Genomic DNA, 14,629 nt, shown 5'->3' with positions numbered 1-14,629 from the left:
CTGCCCCTCTGACAGTGAGGCACTCCCTCAGTACTGCCCCTCTGACAGTGAGGCACTCCCTCAGTACCGCCCCTCCGACAGTGAGGCACTCCCTCAGTACCGCCCCTCCAACAGTGCAGCGCTCCCTCAGTACTGCCCCTCTGACAGTGAGGCACTCCCTCAGTACCGCCCCTCCGACAGTGAGGCACTCCCTCAGTACCGCCCCTCCGACAGTGAGGCACTCCCTCAGTAATGCCCCTCCGACAGTGAGGCACTCCCTCAGTACCGCCCCTCCGACAGTGAGGCACTCCCTCAGTACCGCCCCTCTGACAGTGAGGCACTCCCTCAGTACTGCCCCTCTGACAGTGAGGCACTCCCTCAGTACTGCCCCTCTGACAGTGAGGCACTCCCTCAGTACCGCCCCTCCGACAGTGAGGCACTCCCTCAGTACCGCCCCTCCAACAGTGCGGCGCTCCCTCAGTACAGCCCCTCTGACAGTGAGGCACTCCCTCAGTACTGCCCCTCTGACAGTGAGGCACTCCCTCAGTACCGCCCCTCCGACAGTGAGGCACTCCCTCAGTACCGCCCCTCCTACAGTGCAGCGCTCCCTCAGTACTGCCCCTCTGACAGTGAGGCACTCCCTCAGTACCGCCCCTCCGACAGTGAGGCACTCCCTCAGTACCGCCCCTCCGACAGTGAGGCACTCCCTCAGTACTGCCCCTCCGACAGTGAGGCACTCCCTCAGTACCGCCCCTCCGACAGTGAGGCACTCCCTCAGTACCGCCCCTCTGACAGTGAGGCACTCCCTCAGTACTGCCCCTCTGACAGTGAGGCACTCCCTCAGTACTGCCCCTCTGACAGTGAGGCACTCCCTCAGTACTGCCCCTCCGACAGTGAGGCACTCCCTCAGTACTGCCCCTCCGACAGTGAGGCACTCCCTCAGTACCGCCCCTCCGACAGTGAGGCACTCCCTCAGTACCGCCCCTCCGACAGTGAGGCACTCCCTCAGTACCGCCCCTCTGACAGTGAGGCACTCCCTCAGTACCGCCCCTCTGACAGTGAGGCACTCCCTCAGTACTGCCCCTCTGACAGTGAGGCACTCCCTCAGTACTGCCCCTCTGACAGTGAGGCACTCCCTCAGTACCGCCCCTCCGACAGTGAGGCACTCCCTCAGTACCGCCCCTCCAACAGTGCGGCGCTCCCTCAGTACTGCCCCTCTGACAGTGAGGCACTCCCTCAGTACCGCCCCTCCGACAGTGCAGTATGGTGCTCCCTCAGCACTGCCCCTCCGACAGTGAGGCACTCCCTCAGTACCGCCCCTCCGACAGTGAGGCACTCCCTCAGTACCGCCCCTCTGACAGTGAGGCACTCCCTCAGTACCGCCCCTCTGACAGTGAGGCACTCCCTCAGTACTGCCCCTCTGACAGTGAGGCACTCCCTCAGTACCGCCCCTCCAACAGTGAGGCACTCCCTTAGTACCGCCCCTCCAACAGTGCGGCGCTCCCTCAGTACTGCCCCTCCGACAGTGAGGCACTCCCTCAGTACCGCCCCTCCGACAGTGAGGCACTCCCTCAGTACTGCCCCTCTGACAGTGAGGCACTCCCTCAGTACCGCTCCTCCAACAGTACGGTGCTCCCTCAGCACTGCCTAGATTTTGTGCTCGAGTCCCTGGAGTGGGACTGGAACCCACAACCCGCTGACTCCGAGGTGAGAGTGCCACACCTGACAGTGTACAACGACCGGACAGTGAGTCTCGGATTCAACACCGCATTGAGGGAGGAGGATGAGGAACACGGAGAGAGTGGGGAACCTGGAGTTCTTCCTCCTGGGAGCAGAGGAGAGATTGGATAGAGGTGATCGAAATCAGGAGGGCGGGGCTGGGTGTTTGATCGGGTAAATAAGGAGAAATCGTGTCGGGAGAGTCGGTGACCAACGGACACAGATTGAAGGTCATTAGCAAAGGAACCCAAGGGGGAGATGCCAACGTTTTAACGCAGCGAGTTGTGATCTGGAACGCTCTGCCTGAAAGGGCACCGAGAGCAGATTCAAGCCGAACTTTTGAAGCGGAATTGGATAAATACTGTAAGGGCTATGGGTTCAGAGCTGGGGGGAGTGCAAGTGGTTCTACCAAATAATGGGCCAAATGGTCTTGAGAAGCGCCTGCTGCCCTCTGAGCCTGCTGCCCTCTGAGCCTGCTGCCCTCTGAGCCTGCTGCCCTCTGAGCCTGCTGCCCTCTGAGCCTGCTGCCCTCTGAGCCTGCTGCCCTCTGAGCCTGCTGCCCTCTGACCCTGCTGCGCCACTTGAAATCTGGACTGGGTTCCCGTCATAACGCTGCCTTCTCTCCACAGATTGAAAACACCACCCAGACCACAGGGACAGAGAACCGAGCCAGAGAGCAGAGGGGTAACTCAGGAGCCGACTATTTTTACACTGTGCTCGTTGTTAAGTGCCGCTTTATATAAAACGTACATTCCCAGCACCTGGCGTCCTGAAAGTCACACGGCTTATTTTTAATGGCTTTATTGCTTGTCCTTCTGCTGCCCCCGTGTCCTAACTCGCACCCAGTCCCACTCACCCATCACCCCCTGTGCTCACTGCCCCCGTGTCCTAACTCACACCCAGTCCCGCTCACCCATCACCCCCTGTGCTCACTGCCCCCGTGTCCTAACTCGCACCCAGTCCCACTCACCCATCACCCCCTGTGCTCACTGACCCGTGTCCTAACTCACACCCAGTCCCACTCACCCATCACCCCCTGTGCTCACTGACCCCGTGTCCTAACTCGCACCCAGTCCCACTCACCCATCACCCCCTGTGCTCACTGCCCCGTGTCCTAACTCACACCCAGTCCCACTCACCCATCACCCCCTGTGCTCACTGACCCCGTGTCCTAACTCGCACCCAGTCCCGCTCACCCATCACCCCCTGTGCTTACTGCCCCCGTGTCCTAACTCACACCCAGTCCCACTCACCCATCACCCCCTGTGCTCACTGACCCCGTGTCCTAACTCGCACCCAGTCCCACTCACCCATCACCCCCTGTGCTCACTGACCCCGTGTCCTAACTCGCACCAAGTCCCGCTCACCCATCACCCCCTGTGCTCACTGTCCCGTGTCCTAACTCGCACCGAGTCCCACTCACCCATCACCCACTGTGCTCACTGACCCGTGTCCTAACTCGCACCGAGTCCCACTCACCCATCACCCGCTGTGCTCGCTGCCCCCGTGTCCTAACTCGCACCGAGTCCCACTCACCCATCACCCACTGTGCTCACTGACCCATGTCCTAACTCGCACCGAGTCCCGCTCACCCATCACCTCCTGTGCTCACTGACCCATGTCCTAACTCGCACCGAGTCCTGCTCACCCATTACCCCCTGTGCTCACTGCCCGATGTTCTAACTCGCACCCAGTCCCGCTCACCCATCATCCTGTGCTCACTGACCCGTGTCCTAACTCACACCGAGTCCCACTCACCCATCACCCCTGTGCTCGCTGACCTACATTGGCTCCCATTTAAGCAACGCCTCGATTTCAAAATTCTCCTTGTTTACAAATCCCTCCATGGCCCCTCGCCCCCTCCCTATCTCTGTAATCTCCTCCAACCCTACACCCCTCCCTATCTCTGTAACTTCCTCCAGCCCTACACCCCTCCCTATCTCCGTAATCTCCTCCAGCCCCTACATCCCTCCCTATCTCTGTAACCTCCAGCCCCTACACTCCTCCCTATCTTTGTAACCTCCTCCAGCCCTACACTCCTCCCTATCTCTGTAACCACCTCCAGCCCGTACAACGCTCAGAGATCTCTGCGCTCCTCCAAATTCTGGCCTCTTGTACATCCCCAATCCCTTTGCCTCATCATCGGTGGCCGTGCCTTCAGCTGCCTGGGCCCTGAGCTCTGGAATTCCCTCCATAAACCTCTCCGCCTCTCTCCCCTCCTTTTAAGATGCGCCTCAGAAACCTACCTCTTCGACTCAGCTTTTGGTCACCCAACCTTAATACTTCCTTACGTGCTCGGTGACAAATTTAACCTGCAACCCCTGTCCCTGTTCAATGTATTGGGCGGGTTGGGGGGGGCGGGGAGGAAGAGATAAGAACATAAGAAATAGGAGCAGGAGTCGGCCATTCGGCCGCTTGAGCCTGCACCACCATTTAATACGATCATGGCTGTTCCGATCATGGACTCAGCTCCACTTCCCTGCCCGCTCCCCATAACCCCTTATTCCCTTATTAAGGTTACTGCAGAAGATAGAGGTTCGCGGAGTCAGAGGAAATGTATTAGCATGGATCGAGAATTGGCTGGCTAACAGAAAGCAGAGAGTCGGGATAAATGGGTCCTTTTCTGGTTGGAAATCGGTGGTTAGTGGTGTGCCACAGGGATCGGTGCTGGGACCACAACTGTTTACAATATACATAGATGACCTGGAAGAGGGGACAGAGTGTAGTGTAACAAAATTTGCAGATAACACAAAGATTAGTGGGAAAGCGGGTTGTGTAGAGGACACAGAAAGGCTGCAAAGAGATTTGGATAGGTTAAGTGAATGGGCTAAGGTTTGGCAGATGGAATACAATGTCGGAAAGTGTGAGGTCATCCACCTTGGGAAAAAAAACAATAAAAGGGAATATTATTTGAATGGGGAGAAATTACAACATGCTGAGATGCAGAGGGACCTGGGGGTCCTTGTGCATGAATCCCAAAAAGTTAGTTTGCAGGTGCAGCAGGTAAACAGGAAGGCGAATGGAATGTTGGCCTTCATTGCGAGAGGGATGGAGTACAAAAGCAGGGAGGTCCTGCTGCAACTGTACAGGGTATTGGTGAGGCCGCACCTGGAGTACTGCGTGCAGTTTTGGTCACCTTACTTAAGGAAGGATATACTAGCTTTGGAGGGGGTACAGAGACAATTCACTCGGCTGATTCCGGAGATGAGGGGGTTACCTTATGATGATAGATTGAGTAGACTGGGTCTTTACTCGTTGGAGTTCAGAAGGATGAGGGGTGATCTTATAGAAACATTTAAAATAATGAAAAGGATAGACAAGATAGAGGCAGAGAGGTTGTTTCCACTGGTCGGGGAGACTAGAACCCGGGGGCACAGCCTCAAAATACGGGGGACCAATTTAAAACCGAGTTGAGAAAGAATTTCTTCTCCCAGAGGGTTGTGAATCTGTGGAATTCTCTGCCCAAGGAAGCAGTTGAGGCTAGCTCATTGAATGTATTCAAGTCACAGATAGATAGATTTTTAACCAATAAGGGAATTAAGGGTTACGGGGAGCGGGCGGGTAAGTGGAGCTGAGTCCACGGCCAGATCAGCCATGATCTTGTTGAATGGCGGAGCAGGCTCGAGGGGCTAGATGGTCTACTCCTGTTCCTAATTCTTATGTTCTTATCGGTTAAGAAACTGTCTATCTCTTTCTTAATTTTATTCAATGTCCCGGCTTCCACAGCTCTCTGAGGCAGAGAATTCCACAGATTTACAACCCTCAGAGAAGAAATTACTCCTCATCTCAGTTTTAAATGGGCGGCCCCTTATTCTAAGACCATGCCCCCTAGTTCTAGTCTCCCCCATCAGTGGAAACATCCTCTCTGCATCCACCTTGTCAAGCCCCCTCATAATCTTATACGTTTCAATAAGATCGCCTCTCATTCTTCTGAATTCCAATGAGTAGAGGCCCAACCTCCTCAACCTTTCCTCATAAGTCAACCCCCTCATCCCCGGAATCAACCGAGTGAACCTTCTCTGAACAGCCTCCAAAGCAAGTATATCCTTTCGTAAATATGGAAACCAAAACTGCACGCAGTATTCCAGGTGTGGCCTCACCAATAACTGTAGCAAGACTTCCCTGCTTTTATACTCCATTGCCTTGGCAATAAAGACCAAGATACCATTGGCCTTCCTGATCACTTGCTGTACCTGCATACTAACATAACTTGCTCTTTGATTTTTTTTCTGCCAAAGTGCATGACCTCACACTTTCCAACATTATACTCCATCTGCCAAATCTTTGCCCACTCACTTAGCCTGTCTGTGTCCTTTTGCAGATTTTTTGTGTCCTCACACATTGCTTTTCCTCCCATCTTTGTATCATCAGCAAACTTGGCTACGTTACACTCAGTCCCTTCTTCCAAGTCATTAATATAGATTGTAAATAGCTGGGGCCCCAGCACTGATCCCTGTGGCACCCCAAGTCATTAATATAGGATGGGTGCGGTGTTGCCTATTTACCCCTGTCGCGGGTCGGGGGAGGGTGGGACGGGGGCGGTTTGACCCCTGGTACCCCCACCCCCCCTCCCAGTGACAGGGGTAAGAGTGGGACTACCACTGAAACATAGAAAATAGGTGCAGGAGCAGGCCATTCGGCCCTTCGAGCCTGCACCACCATTCAATGAGTTCATGGCTGATCATTCCCTCAGTATCCCTTTCCTGCTTTCTCTCCATACCCCTTGATCCCCTTAACCGTAAGGGCCATATCTAACTCCCTTTTGAATATATCCAATGAACTGGCATCAACAACTCTCTGTGGTAGAGAATTCCACAGGTTCACAATTCTCTGAGTGAAGAAGTTTCTCCTCATCTCGGTCCTAAATGGCTTACCCCTTATCCTTAGACTGTGTCCCCTGGTTCTGGACTTCCCCAACATCGGGAACATTCTTCCTGCATCTAACCTGTCCAATCCCGTCAGAATTTTATGTTTCTATGAGATCCCCTCCCATCCTTCTAAACTCCAGTGAATAAAGGCCCAGTCGATCCAGTCTCTCCTCATATGTCAGTCCTGCCATCCCGGGAATCAGTCTGGTGAACCTTCGCTGCACTCCCTCAATAGCAAGAATGTCCTTCCTCAGATTAGGAGACCAAAACTGAACACAATATTCCAGGTGAGGCTTCACTAAGGCCCTGTACAACTGCAGTAAGACCTCCCTGCTCCTATACTCAAATCCTCTCACTATGAAGGCCAACATAACATTTGCCTTCTTCACCGCCTGCTGTACCTGTATGACAAACTTCAATGTCTGATATACCATGACACCCAGGTCTCGTTGCACCTCCCCTTTTACTAATCTGTCACCATTCAGATAATAATCTGCCTTCCTGTTTTTGCCACCAAAGTGGATAACCTCACATTTATCCACATTATACTGCATCTGCCATGTATTTGCCCACTCACCTAACCCGTCCCAAATCACCCTGCAGCCTCTTAACATCCTCCTCACAGCTCACACCGCCACCCAGCTTAGTGTCATCTGCAAACTTGGAGATATTACACTCAATTCCTTCATCCAAATCATTAATGTATATTGTAAATAGCTGGGGTCCCAGCACTGAGCCCTGCGGCACCCCACTAGTCACTGCCTGCCATTCTGAAAAGGACCCGTTTATCCCGACTCTCTGCTTCCTGTCTGCCAACCAGTTCTCTATCCACGTCAGTACATTACCCCCAATACCATGTGCTTTAATTTTGCACACCAATCTCTTGTGTGCGACCTTGACAAAAGCCTTTTGAAAGTCTAAATACACCACATCCACTGGTTCTCCCTTGTCCACTCTACTAGTTACATCCTCAAAGAAATTCATAGCCTGACGGAATGAGCTTCGAGTGCAGTTTCTCGTCCTTACTTCCCTCCCACCCCCCCCGAACAGGTATTCCAGGGCTTCGGAGACACCGGATTCCACATGTCCTTCGGGATCGGGGCCTTTCCGTTTGGATTCTTCACCACAGTATTCAACTCCAACGATAACCGCCAGAGAGCAGGTGAGTCACCGTCAAATCTCCGCAGGCTGTGTCGGTTAGCCGTCATCGTATATCGACCAAACGCTGAGGGGGGGTGGGGTTAACGTGGTGAAAGTATTGTCAGAAATACCTGGCCCCGTGTCCTAACTCACACCCAGTCCCACTCACCCATCACCCCCTGTGTCCCGTGTCCTAACTCACACCCAGTCCCACTCACCCATCACCCCCTGTGCTCACTGCCCCGTGTCCTAACTCGCACCCAGTCCCACTCACCCATCACCCCCTGTGCTCACTGACCCCGTGTCCTAACTCACACCCAGTCCCACTCACCCATCACCCCTTGTGCTCACTGACCCCGTGTCCTAACTCGCACCCAGTCCCACTCACCCATCACCCCCTGTGCTCACTGACCCCGTGTCCTAACTCACACCCAGTCCCACTCACCCATCACCCCCTGTGCACACTGCCCCGTGTCCTAACTCACACCCAGTCCCACTCACCCATCACCCCCTGTGCTCACTGACCCCGTGTCCTAACTCACACCCAGTCCCACTCACCCATCACCCCCTGTGCTCACTGACCCCGTGTCCTAACTCACACCCAGTCCCGCTCACCCATCACCCCCTGTGCTCACTGACCCCGTGTCCTAACTCACACCCAGTCCCACTCACCCATCACCCCCTGTGCTCACTGCCCCGTGTCCTAACTCACACCCAGTCCCACTCACCCATCACCCCCTGTGCCCCGTGTCCTAACTCGCACCCAGTCCCACTCACCCATCACCCCCTGTGCTCACTGCCCCGTGTCCTAACTCACACCCAGTCCCACTCACCCATCACCCCCTGTGCTCACTGCCCCATGTCCTAACTCACACCCAGTCCCGCTCACCCATCACCCCCTGTGCTCACTGCCCCGTGTCCTAACTCGCACCCAGTCCCACTCACCCATCACCCCCTGTGCTCACTGACCCGTGTCCTAACTCGCACCCAGTCCCGCTCACCCATCACCCGCTGTGCTCACTGTCCCGTGTCCTAACTCACACCCAGTCCCGCTCACCCATCACCCCCTGTGCTCACTGACCTCGTGTCCTAACTCACACCCAGTCCCACTCACCCATCGCCCCCTGTGCTCACTGCCCCGTGTCCTAACTCTCACCCAGTCCCACTCACCCATCACTCCCTCAACAATCTACATTGGCGCCCAGTTAAACAACGCCTCGATTTCAAAATTATCATCCTTGTTTATAAATCCCTCCACAGCCTCGCCCCTCCCTATCTGTAACCTCATCCAGTCCCTGCACCCCTTTCTGTAACCCCCTCCAGCCCCAAACCCCTCCCTTATCTCTCTAATCTCCTCCAGTCCCTACACCCCTCCCTATCTCTATAACCTCCTCCAGCCCACAACCCTCCCTATCTCTGTAACCCTCTCCAGCCCACACCCCTCCCTATCTCTGTAACCTCCTCCAGCCCCTACACCCCTCCCTATCTCTGTAACCCCCTCCAGCCCCCTACACCTCTCCCTATCTCTGTAACCTCTTCCAGCCCCTACACCCCTCCCTATCTCTGTAACCCTCTCCAGCCCACAATCCTCCCTATCTCTCTAACCTCCTCCAGCCCCTACACCCCTATCTCTGTAACCCCCTCCAGCCCCTACACCCCTCCCTATCTCTGTAACCCCCTCCAGCCCACAACCCTCCCTATCTCTGTAACCTCCTCCAGCCCCTACACCCCTCCCTATCTCTGTAACCCTCTCCAGCCCACAACCCTCCCTATCTCTATAACCCCCTCCAGCCCCTACACCCCTCCCTATCTCTGTAACCCTCTCCAGCCCACAACCCTCCCTATCTCTGTAACCCTCTCCAGCCCCTACACCCCTCCCTATCTCTATAACCCCCTCCAGCCGACAACCATCCCTTATCTCTGCAATCTCCTCCAGCCCTACAACACATCCTAAAACATAAGAAATAGGAGCAGGAGTCGGCCATACAGCCCCTCGGGCCTGCTCCGCCATTCAATAAGATCATGGCTGATCTGATCATGGACTCAGCTCCACTTCTCTGCCCGCTCCCCACAACCCTTGATTCTCATCATTCAAAAATCTGTCCTTAAATTTATTCAATGTCCCGGCTTCCACAGCTCTCTGAGGCAGCAAATTCCACAGATTTACAAACCTCAGAGAAGAAATTTCTCCTCATCTCAGTTTTAAATGGGCGGCCCCTTATTCTAAGACCATGCCCCCTAGTTCTAGTCTCCCCCATCAGTGGAAACATCCTCTCTGCATCCACCTTGTCAAGTCCCCTCATAATCTTATACGTTTCGATAAGATCACCTCTCATTCTTCTGAATTTCAATGAGTAGAGGCCCAACCTCCTCAACCTTTCCTCATAAGTCAACCTCCTCATCCCCGGAATCCTTGGCAAAGGATCTGGAGGGGTGAGGAGGAGACATTTTTTCGTTGTCGGGATCTGGTGGAAGCTGATTCATTAAATAATTTGCGAAGGGAGTTGGACATGTGCTGGAGGGTCACAGACACAAAAAACGAGGGTGTGGGACGAACTACAACAGCTCTTTCAAAGAGCTGGCACTGGCACGATGGGACAAATGGCCTCCTGTGTTGTTGCGTATCTCTGATTCTGTGAAGTCCTGGCACCAGGTGATGGATGGTTGTTACACAAGAATTAGGAGCAGGCCATTCGGCCCCGCGAGCCTGCTCCGCCATTCAACGAGATCACAGCTGATCTTTGACCTCAACTCCACTTTCCCACCCGATCCTCATATCCCTTGATTTGTTCCCGATGTTGGGGAAGTCCAGAATCAGGGGTCAGTCTCATCATCATAGGCAGTCCCTCGGAATCGAGGAGGACTTGCTTCCACTCCCAAAGTGAGTTCTCTGGTGGCTGAACAGTCCAATACGAGAGCCACAGACCCTGTTACAGGTGGGACAGACATTTATCGAGGGAAGGGGTGGGTGGGGCTGGTTTGCCGCGCGCTCCTTCCGCTGCCTGCGCTTGGCCTCTTCACGTTCTTTGCGTTGAGACTCGAAGAGCTCAGCGCCCTCCCGGATGGACTTTCTCCACCTCGGGAAGTCTGCGGCCAGGTGCTCCCAGGTGTCAGTGGTGATGTCACACTTTACCAGGGAGGCTTTGAGGGTGTCCTTATAACGTTTCCGCTGCCCACCTTTGGCTCGTTTACCATGAAGGAGCTCCGCATAAAGCATTTGCTTTGGGAGTCTCGTATATGGCATGCGTACTATGTGGCCTGCCCAGCGAAGCTGATCGAATGTGGTCAGTGCTTCAATACTGGGGATGTTGGCGCGTCTGTCCTCCCAGGGGATTTGCAGGATCTTGCGGAGACATCATTGGTGATATATCTCCAGCGACTTGAGGTGTCTACTGTACATGGTCCAGGCCATTTAGGACCAAGATGAGGAGAAACTTCTTCACTCAGAGAATTGTGAACCTGTGGAATTCTCTACCACAGAAAGTTGTTGAGGCCAGTTCGTTAGATATATTCAAAAGGGATTTAGATATGGCCCTTACGGCTAAAGGGATCAAGGGGTATGGAGAGAAAGCAGAAATGGGGTACTGAGGTTGAATGATCAGCCATGATCTTATTGAATGGTGGTGCAGGCTCGAAGGGCCGACTCCTGCACCTATTTTCTATGTTAATACTTAAAAATCTATCGATCGCTGTCTTGAATATATACAACGATTGAGCCTCCACAGCCCTCTGGGGCAGAGAATTCCAGAGATTCACCACCCTCTGAATGAAGAAATTTCTCCTCATCTCAGTTCTAAATGGCTGACCCCTTATCCTGAGACTGTGACCCCTGGTTCTAGACTCCCCAGCCCTGGGAAACATCCTCCCCGCATCTACCCTGTCAAGGTCTGTAAGAATTTTGAATGTTTCACACCTCATTCTTTTAAACTCTTGAGAATATAGGCCTAGTCTACTCAATCCCTCCTCATAGGACAATCCCCCCATCCCAGGAATCAGTCTGGTGAGCCTTCATTGAACTATGACAAGTATATCCTTCCTTACTGTCCCAGGGACTGAGGGAGGTGGCGATAAGGACATTAAGAAATGGGAGCTCGCCATTCGGCCCCTCGAGCCTGCTCCGCCATTCAATAAGATGGCGGCCGATCCAATGCAGAAGGTTATCAGCGAGTGACCTTTGACCCCCCCCCCCCCCCCCCCTCATTAACTAATCTTGGCCTTTTCTCTCTCCTCCCGATTTTTATTTACAGATGAGCGGAATCACCCTGCCAACGGGAGCATGGACTGGGAGTCGTGGTTTGGGGCAAACCGTGGCGGCGGCAACAACACCAGCAACAACTGGGACTCTCTCTTCCTCTTCGTTGCCATCTTCTTCTTCTTCTGGCTCCTCAGCGTGTGATTGGCCGAGTTTGCCACCCCCTGCGGTAACCTCCGATCTCAAACGCGCTGCGGTGGGCCGTGTCTCCCTCAGACTGATCAATAAACGGAAATGCGCGCAGACGAGAAAAATGTCCCCTCTCCCCCAAAAGCCCCTCCCTGCTCTAGATGAAGACTTTCTCTCACTGTACATACTTTAATAAATGCCACTGTACACTTGGGTTGGTAAACACAGGCTGGTTGACCTGCGAATGTCCCGGCCCCCAGCGATCCGCAGAGAGAGAGAGCCTTGGGGGTGTGTGTTTCCGTTCCCCTGGTGCTGGGGAGTAGGCCAGACTGTTCCTCCACTGGGATTGAGAGTTACTGGTTTATCCAGTCTGCTGTCCCTTCCGCCCCCATCACCAAGCTTGCTGTGTATGTGTGTGGAGGGGGCGGGGGGTGTAAGCCCTGATCACGTATCCCTGGGACATTTTCATCACTGGTGATAGGGTCACAGGAAGCTTCTCCTGGTGTCACTCTAGCTCAAATGTTGCAAACCTCCCCTTTCTCTCTCCTCCCCCTCCCTTCATTTCTCTCCCCCCCCCCCCCCCCCGATTTGTGGGGGGAGGGGTTCTATAGACGATCCATTGAATTTCCCCCCAGAACAGCTGCTTCCCCCTCTCTCGCTCCGTGTAGTCAGCTGGATGTTCTCCAACACCGACTGTAATCCGAGGGGGTAAAATCACCTGTCGGCCCAGTGCGGAGAGAGAGAAAAGCCAAAGTTTGGCAACTAACTGCATGGGTGGTCCCCACAGCCCTTCTGCCTGCTGTTTGAGAAACGCTGTGTAGGTTTAAAAAGCCACCTCGACTAAAAAGCTCTTTTTTTTTATATAAACGTCCTCACCGAATGTTTATTTAACCGATCCGAGCTGGTCAACCCCATACGTTGGCTACGCCCCTTACACTTCCCTGTGAAGGGGGCTGGGGAAAGCTGCGTACTCCAGCCCCAGGGGTCACGTTCGCTGATGCTCAGCATCACATCGCGTCTGAATTAAAGAGAAATGTACGGTCGGACACTCGGGTAATATTTACACCCGCAACACCCAAGAATCTGTTTATCGCCATCTTAAATATATTCAATGACCCGAATTCCACAGATTTACAACCCGAGAAGAAATTCCTCCTCATCTCAGTTTTAAATGGGCGGCCCCTTATTCTGAGACTATGCCCCCTAGTTCTACATTCCCCCACGAGGGGAAACATCCTCTCTGCCTCTACCCTGTCCAGCCCCCTCCAAATCCTATACGTTTCCATAAGATCACCTCTCATCCAGTGACCATAGGCCCAACCTTTCCTCATAAGACCCCTTCATCCCAGAAATCAACCTGGTGAACCTTCTCTGAACTGCCTCCAATGCAAGTATCCCTCAGCCTCTGCTGCTCGCAGAGGTCTGGTATCAACCGTATCGATTTTTCGTTACGCTTCTCTCTGCATTACAAAAAGATTATGCTTCAATATCCTTCTTGTAGTGTGGCCTAACCCAGGTCCTGTGTAAATTGAGCCTTCCCCACTTTGCTCCAGAAGTGAGCACTTGTTCACACTGTACACGGCCCCGTTCAACCACATTGCTCAAGTCAGCGAGACGTGTGTGTGTGTGTGTGTGTATTGGCCGATCACTGTCACTGAAGGCTCGGAGCTTTCCTGACCAACTCCCCGCCCCACACTCATTTCCCCAGCCACCGAACCCTGACCATCCCAGGCAGCCCCTCGAAATCGAGGAAGACTTGCTTCCACTCCTAAAGTGAGTTCTCAACCACCAATGTTCTCTCTCTCTCCCCAGGCCGTGGGTGCGCACAGTAATCGGCATTGTCCTGCACAGGCCCCTCCAGCTTTTCCACCAGGAATACCGATCCCAAGTTTAAAGGGGGATCTGCACGTTGAGATAAACGGGGCGTGTACAGCGGGGATAATTGAGAGAGGACAGTCTTGCCCCCACAGGCGAATGGGTGATCGCGATGGGTTCAACTCCCGAGGTACTTTCTCCACAAGACTCCACAGCTGCCCTCTCCCTCCCTCGATGCCAGACACCATGAAGCAATCGGTTACTCTCACTCCCGGAGGGGTGAGATGGCTGAAGAGGGAAGTGTGGATCAACAGAATGGACATTGGAGGGGTACAGCCCTTCCCACCCAGCCCATGCAGTAACAGTGCAACCTGCTCCCGCTCACTTCCCAAATCGGCAAAATGACTTTTAAGCCGCCGAAACGATTCTTGTACATTATTGTAATTTGCGTTGGGTCAACCAACTATTTAGTATTTGAATGTAGCATATTCTGCCGTCCTGAATAAATGGATCTCGATGATTACTGTACTGAGGCGCGAGATGGGGCCCTTTATTCCAGGTCTTTTGGGGGTGAGGGATAGGTTGGGGAAACCACTTCCCCTGCGGAGAGTCACCCTCACAGAAGATCGCGCCCTGCTCCCCGGGCGCACTCTCTCTCTCTCTCTTTCTCCCCCCCCCCCCCCCCCCCCGGATGTGTCACCCCCACATCGGCACGGCTCAGTCCCAA

Source organism: Pristiophorus japonicus, chromosome 19, assembly GCF_044704955.1.
Source record: "Pristiophorus japonicus isolate sPriJap1 chromosome 19, sPriJap1.hap1, whole genome shotgun sequence".
Classification (NCBI taxonomy): Eukaryota; Metazoa; Chordata; class Chondrichthyes; family Pristiophoridae; genus Pristiophorus; species Pristiophorus japonicus.
This window is presented reverse-complemented; position numbering follows the sequence as displayed.